Below are 7,238 nucleotides of genomic sequence, written 5' to 3'. Positions count from 1 at the left end.
CTAAATCGCTTTCTAAGAAACGTTCTTTAATATCTTAATTAGTTAAGTTATAAAGTCTAGAGTAATAGCGTCTCGCGTCTAGATCAATAGTATTAATACTTCTATTAAACGAAATAATTTCTTCATTAATTAATTATTTCTCTTAGAGATAAAAGATCGATTTATTAGCGACGAAGCATTTCTATTGAACTTCGTTTTACTATTCGTACGATCGTTACGACGACGTTATTCTTACGATTCTTTCTTTCGAACGGTTAAGAGTCGAGTCTTTCTTTCGTACGCTAGTTCTTAGAACTTCTCGTTAAGTACTCCTTACGTAAATTTCTTATTTTTATTATTAATATCTTATAGTTCTTTTATTTAATTTTAGTATTTCTAAAAGTTCGAATTCTTCGACTTTCGATTTATTAAATTCTATTTCTTTCGAATCTTATCTATATAAGTCTTTAGTAATTCTAATAAAAGAAGACGATAGTAAGTATAGTTAGTCTCGACTTCGATTTTAATTAAATAAGTCGTAGTCTTACGAAATTAACGAAGATATAGCTCTAAGCTTTAAGACTTCTCTCGTCGATACTTCGTGAGTGCCTAAAGATATTAAATACTTATTATTCGCTATACTTCGTTTCGATCTTTATATTTATTTAAGATCTTCTCTTTAAACTTTTTTTATTTTATTACGTTATATTTAGTGAGCTCTTTATAGCGTTCTTTCTTTACTTTAAATATAAAGCGAATAGATCTATAGATATATTCTTCGCTTAATATAATCTAGTTATATTTATATAATTCTTTAAACTTCTTAAAGAAAGAGATAGCGTTCTTTCTATTAAAGTATAGAAGATTATTATTTTCGTTTAAGCTCTAAGATATTTCTCTTATTAATATTATAGTAGAAGAAATATATAATAATTATATCGTCGAATTCGACGTTAATAGATCTTATAAGTTAATACTTAATATCGTAGAAGACTCTAGCTTTTCTTTATTATTCGATTCTCCCGTAGACGATATTTTTCTTTATTAAATTATTCTTACTTCTTCTCTTATAATCGAAATAGTGTAAAATCTTAATAACGAAACTAAAAGATCTAGATATTTTATTATTTTTAATACTTTTATTATTATTTTTTCTCTTCTTCTCTTTATCTCTTCACCGACTTTCTCGTTAAGCTTCTTTCTTATCTTTATTAATAATTTTTATTAAAATCTTAGATTTATTTCTTAGTTAGTAGCGCTCTAACTTCGCTTATTTTAGTGAGTCTAGTTTAACCGCTTATTTTTATTATTTCTTAAGTAGATCTACGTTCTTCGACTTCTTCTAAGCTTCTTAAATTAGAAGTTTTTAGAATTAAATATATTTTTATATTTCTAAGAGATACTTCTCTTTTATTTCTTTTAGGTAGTCTAAATAGTCGTTAAGTCGTTAGTCTTTACTCTATATAATGATAGTAAATATATATAGCTAGTAATTCTAAAAGGCACCCCGAGCAGCGGTCTTCATAAATAGTTAGCGTAAACCGCTCCGTACAGCGAGATAAACTTACTTAGCTAGTAATCTAAATAGTATACTCTACGTAGCGATTCTATATATTGAACTAGGGCGAGGCTACTAGCTATGGACATTAACTCGTACGGCGATGGGTATAGTCTCTTCTCAACGCGCACACTTAACTAGAGAAAGTCCTCTCTATTAGTAACTTAGTTACTTATATTATCTATGAAAGATAGTTTCTTAGAACTATATAAGAAGAATTATAGTCTAGGGTCGGCGCCCCAGCTAATCATAACTCTATTCATCACTTCTAACTTCTTCCATTATATTCCTCTTATTATCGCTCGCTTTCTTAACGACCTCGCTTAAGACTTAACTATAATCTTCGTCTATCTTTCTCGGAAACATTAATTCTTCTTTATATTCTTTAAACGCTCTACGAAGTTATCTAATTATCTTTCATCTAATCTCTTCGGACTCGAGCCCTTTAACGCCCCTAAATCTCTACTACGCTTCGGTTTACGCATAATCATCTTATAGATCTCTAGGGCGATAGTGAAACGATCCTCGATATCGACTTAAGTATTAGATAAGATTATTTATAAGCGAGTCGTCTCGTAAGTTTCCGTATTAATAATCGCTAGAGAATTCTTAATTATCTAGAGTCTATAACTACTGATATTCTACTGAAGATTAGATTTAAGGCGTATTTCCCGGGGTGAAATACTGAAAACGCTATTCTTTAATTATCGAACGAAGAAATCGAGTACTATCTTAGTCGTATCTAATCTACCTTATATCGAATTAATGACCGAGTACGACTACGTTATCTTATCGGCTATGAAGATTAGCTAATAATGCTCTTTATCTATTAAGTCGTCGTTGAAGATAATGAGTCGTCTTATATTATCGTCGACGTTTCTCTAGGCTTTAAATTTCATCGGTGCGTTTACGTTTCTATATTAGTTAATCTAGAAAAGAAACGCGGCGTCTAAGATAATGGTATATCTTATATATAATTCTTTCCGGCTTACTGTAATTCCCGCATCGATAAAAGACTAATTAACTTATTCGTTATATTTAGAACCTAGTAGGGCGCTCCGAAGAGTACTACTTAAGACATCGATAGCCTTATAGTCGAAATAACTAGGTAGAACTTAGTAATTTATCGTTCCGAACCTTTCTTCCCACTACTTTATTAATTATTCGAGATTCTTCATAGAATCTTTATAAGGCGCAGCGATTCTTTCTAATCCTTCTAGGTATAAGGCGATTTCTTTCTCGGCTATATATAGATAGGCGAATATATATCGTTTAGATATATATCTAGTAAGTAAGCTTAATACGTTAATTATCTTTTTAGCTTCGAATTCGTAGTATCGTTGTATATCTTCACGGCTAACTAAGGATATATTTCTTCCGTAGTTCGTCTATCTTATATACTTCTAAATCATTAACTACGCGAACACGATAGGGCTTCTAGGATTCGGAATCGAATTCGGTAAGTTATCGGGCGTATCTCTTCCGAGAGAGTATAGTGATAGGACGGCTCCGAAAGAACTAGTAATACGTATTCCTTAGTTTATAAGTTACTATTCGATCTTAATTCCGTAGAAGAGTTCTAAAATTCTCGGCTTCTTTACACTTAGGTTATAGCCGGGACTTAGAGCTACGAAGCCTAGACTAGGGGTTATCGTCTATAGTCGCGGTCTCTTTATAACGTCTAAGATATTAATCGGATTATTTCTTATTTAATTTATCTATTTACGACTTCTAAGAATAGAGTATTCTTCTCCCGATTTCGTAAGCTATATTAAGCTTTTTCGTTCTATACTCGTTAAACTAGGCCGTATCGAAAGAGCGCTTTACTATAGTCGTATAGAAATTAGAGTAATAAAAGTAAGCGTAGTAGAGGTCGTAGAAATAGAAGTTCGATCGCCTTAGATAGTCTACGTATTCGGACGTCTTACGGAAGTATTAGAAGAATCGATAAGGCCGGCGAAATTCGTAGTTCGAGATATAGAGAGATTATTAGTACTAGAACGAGTAATGAGTCGGTAAACTCCCGAGTCTAAAACGTTCCTAGTGATTAAATCTTACGTAGTAAGTAGTACTACTAATCTAGGTTTTTCTTCGAATATAATTAGATTATCATAGTTTATAGAAAGAATGCTTACCTAGTATAGTCTAGCCGCTTCTATAAATTTATATTAACTAAGTATCTCTAACTACTCGGGACGGTTGCGCTTAGCGATTCGCTCATTATCGTTAGATATTTTGCCGTTGAGGACGATCTAAATATTCCCCGTAACTAGATGCGACGAAGTATTATAGTGTCGATTCTATTGAATTTAGACTAGACGGGCTATTATTTTATACGAGGCGACTTATAGTAGCCGAAGAGAAGTTACGTTGTACTAGAGTAGATATTTCCGAGTGAATTAATACTAGTCTAAGAGTATAGTTACATTCTCTCCGTATAGAATAATTAATTTATTAAAGAATTCTACTAACGTTTAAGTAGAAAGCTTTACGAATTCTCCGCGCGAAATGAGAACGCCTCTCTCTCTATACTTATAATTAAAGAGACTTATATTATTTATTTAATCGTATTTAGAGAGTAGCTTATTATATATCTCTACGCGACGATTTCGTCTATTATTAAACTCTTTCTTTCTAACGCATAGATTAGAGTATTTTTAAAACTCTATATGGGTATTTAGAAGATCTTTAGTGAGGTCGTAGACTCGTTAGGCTATAAAGTCGCGAATCTCGCCTATTTACTAATATTTTAATTTAAGAGAGCTATAGAAGTCTTTAACTCGATTCGCGTTATCTTAATCTATAGTAGCTATAGCTTCTTCGAGCGTAACTTCTCTAATATAGTTTAGATATTTAATAGTGAGAATAGACTAATTTTCGACGGTTCCGGTATTAAGTACTTAATATCTAGTATCTCTACTAATAGCGGTCATAGAAGTAGAATTTAGATGAATTATTAAAAGTCTCGGTAAAAGTAGCCTAGGATTTCCGAATATCTTAATAGCGTAGTGAATTATTAAGCTAGGAACCTAAGAAGAAAGGAAGAAAAGAAAAAGGTAATTCGGTCTAAACTATCGTCGTCGAAATGCTAAACTTAATAATAAAGTTATGTAAAGATTTCTAGACTTACGCTTTTAGAATCTTATTTAGAAAGGTAATTTTAAGAGTAAAGAACGAGTCGAGAGAGTCTAGAATGATTTAAAATAGTATAATTAACGGAGAATTAAGTCGTAGAATTATAATCGAAAGAAAGATTAATGAAAAGATAAGGACTAAATACTTATATCTATCTCTAGTAGAAGTATATATATTTCGGCGTCTCTATAGTAAAACTTCGGTATTTTACGTTTTAGATTATCTCTCCGAACTAATTCCGTACTAGATTCGATCTTCTAGTAATAATATCGTTACTAATAGTGTTACTAATATATATCTTTCTCGCTATCTTTAGTCTATACGGCTATCTAATTTATCTTATCTATAACTAATCTTTTAGTTATCTATAAAGGCCTTACGATATTCTTACTTAGTAAGCGAGAATTCTTAAAGCTCTCGTTCCCTAGCGTCATTACTTTTCGATGAGAGTATACTTCGGGCCATAATATCCGCTTTATCTTTTAACGTTTTAGGCGGGAACGGTTACCCCGATAGCTATAAAATTTTAGCTAATTAGCGTACTTTATTTTTCTCTATATAGTGTTTAGATAAATTTAGCTAATTAGAGTACGCGCTTACTTTCTTACGTTCGTAGTGTTTTCTTTACGGCTCAACGATTTACGATACTTCATTCCCTTTCTCCTTCTTTTTATTAGCGAGATTCCGGAGCTAATAGAGTTATAGATTTAGACGTATCGTAGTTCGGTTCGAGCGTAAGACTATACCCACCGTCGTTCTCTTTTATATAAACTTCCCGTAAGTCTTTAAATTTAGAGCGTTATCTTCTCTATTACTTCGTAATAGTAGAGCGAAAGAGATGGTAACGAACTCTATATAGTTCATTCCTTAAAAGATTCTCCTAGAATATTTAAATTATTATACTCTCTTTATATTTAGTTAGTTATAGAGAGAATTTCGACTACCACTATTAAGGGTAGCGATCTCGTCGTTCTATTTCGAAGTCTACGGCTACGGCGTAAGTAAGTTTCTCCCCGCTTCGAGGAAGAGAACTCTACGTCTATAGAATCTTTCGCCTTCGTTAAGTACGGCGAATCCGAAGTTATTATTCGTTATTACTCTTCGTCGTCGGCGAAGTCTTCTAGTGATAAAGATATATCGACTAGAAAGTTCGCTGATCTCGAATAGAACCTCTTTAGGCGACTAGCAGTATACGTACTACTTAGCCGGGCCCCATCGAGCTCCGCCAACGTATACGTACCCTTCTCTTAATTCGCTTCCATAATTTTAAACGATCTAAACCATTGAAAGGCTAATTTCTTTTCTATAGATATATTTATTAATTCTACGATATTATAATTAAGAACTAGTATATTTACTTTAAAGAATTCGGAATATAAACTATACCGCTTATCGAAATATTTCTTCCCGAGCCTTCGCATTCTATTTAGATAAGCTACTATCTCTTCTAGATCTTTACTTCGTCTTTCGAGGGCCCGAGCCCTTATAGTAATTAAGTCTATAGTGTCGATAATCTCATCTTAATTCATAATATTCTAGGTCGTAATCTTAAGCTCGATCGATAAAATCGATTTATCTAAGAATTCGATCTTATATAGTGTTATTTCGGTGTCGACTTTAATAATTATCTAGTCTATCTAAAGAATAGTATAAAGATAGTATATTTATATATCTTTCTTATTCGTTTAGTATATTTTTAAAAGAGTATTCGTAATATCTCTATATTTTATCTTTACTTATTCATTTATCTAAGAGTAGTAGGCCGAAGTAATTACGCGTTTAATTCTATATTTTTCGATGAGTTCTTTTATTCATTTCTTATTCTTAGGTTCGTCGTTATATACTAATCTTCTAAATAAATTATAACGATAGATAATCTCTTCGTATAGAAACTTCGCTACTATTATACTATTAATAGATATAATATCTCTAAATTTAATTTAGCCGCTTATATTACTTCGCGCTTTTATAAGATATCTTTTCTCTTAAGATATCGATATTAAAGTGTAATCGACACTAATCTACTCTTAGCGTATATCGACTAATATTAAGAACATCTCATTATATAATCTTCTACTTTCGCGGAACTAATATTCCGGGTAGATCTTAACGAATTTCTTAACGTTCCGATACTAACCTTTCTAGAAATAACGATCGACTACTCATTAATATATAGCTTTACGTCTAAAGTGTCTAGTATTATTATACATTACTTCGAGAATTCTCTTCTTCTCGACATTATTATTAATCATTCGTCTACTTAGTCTATTCGCTATTAGTTTTCTAAATAGATGGCCCCCGCGGACGAAGAAGTTCATTAAATTCTTTTATAACTATCGGAAATCCTTATTACTTATTCCGTGAGGACGCTATTAATCTTAAAGATACTTCGTAAGCTACTTCGAACCTTCTAAGTATTTATCTTCGAAGAGCTAGACTACGCGCGATATTACTAAGCTCGCGGATCGATTCCTCGCGCGTACTACTATCGATCGCATTATTACGAAATCTCGGTGAGTAGCGTTCTATTTAATTAAATGAATATTTCCGTGAACGATTAGTATTC

The sequence above is a fragment of the Cladophialophora bantiana genome (assembly GCF_000835475.1).
Source record: "Cladophialophora bantiana CBS 173.52 unplaced genomic scaffold supercont1.15, whole genome shotgun sequence".
NCBI classification, from domain to species: domain Eukaryota; kingdom Fungi; phylum Ascomycota; class Eurotiomycetes; order Chaetothyriales; family Herpotrichiellaceae; genus Cladophialophora; species Cladophialophora bantiana.
Note: the sequence above shows the minus strand (reverse complement) of the source record.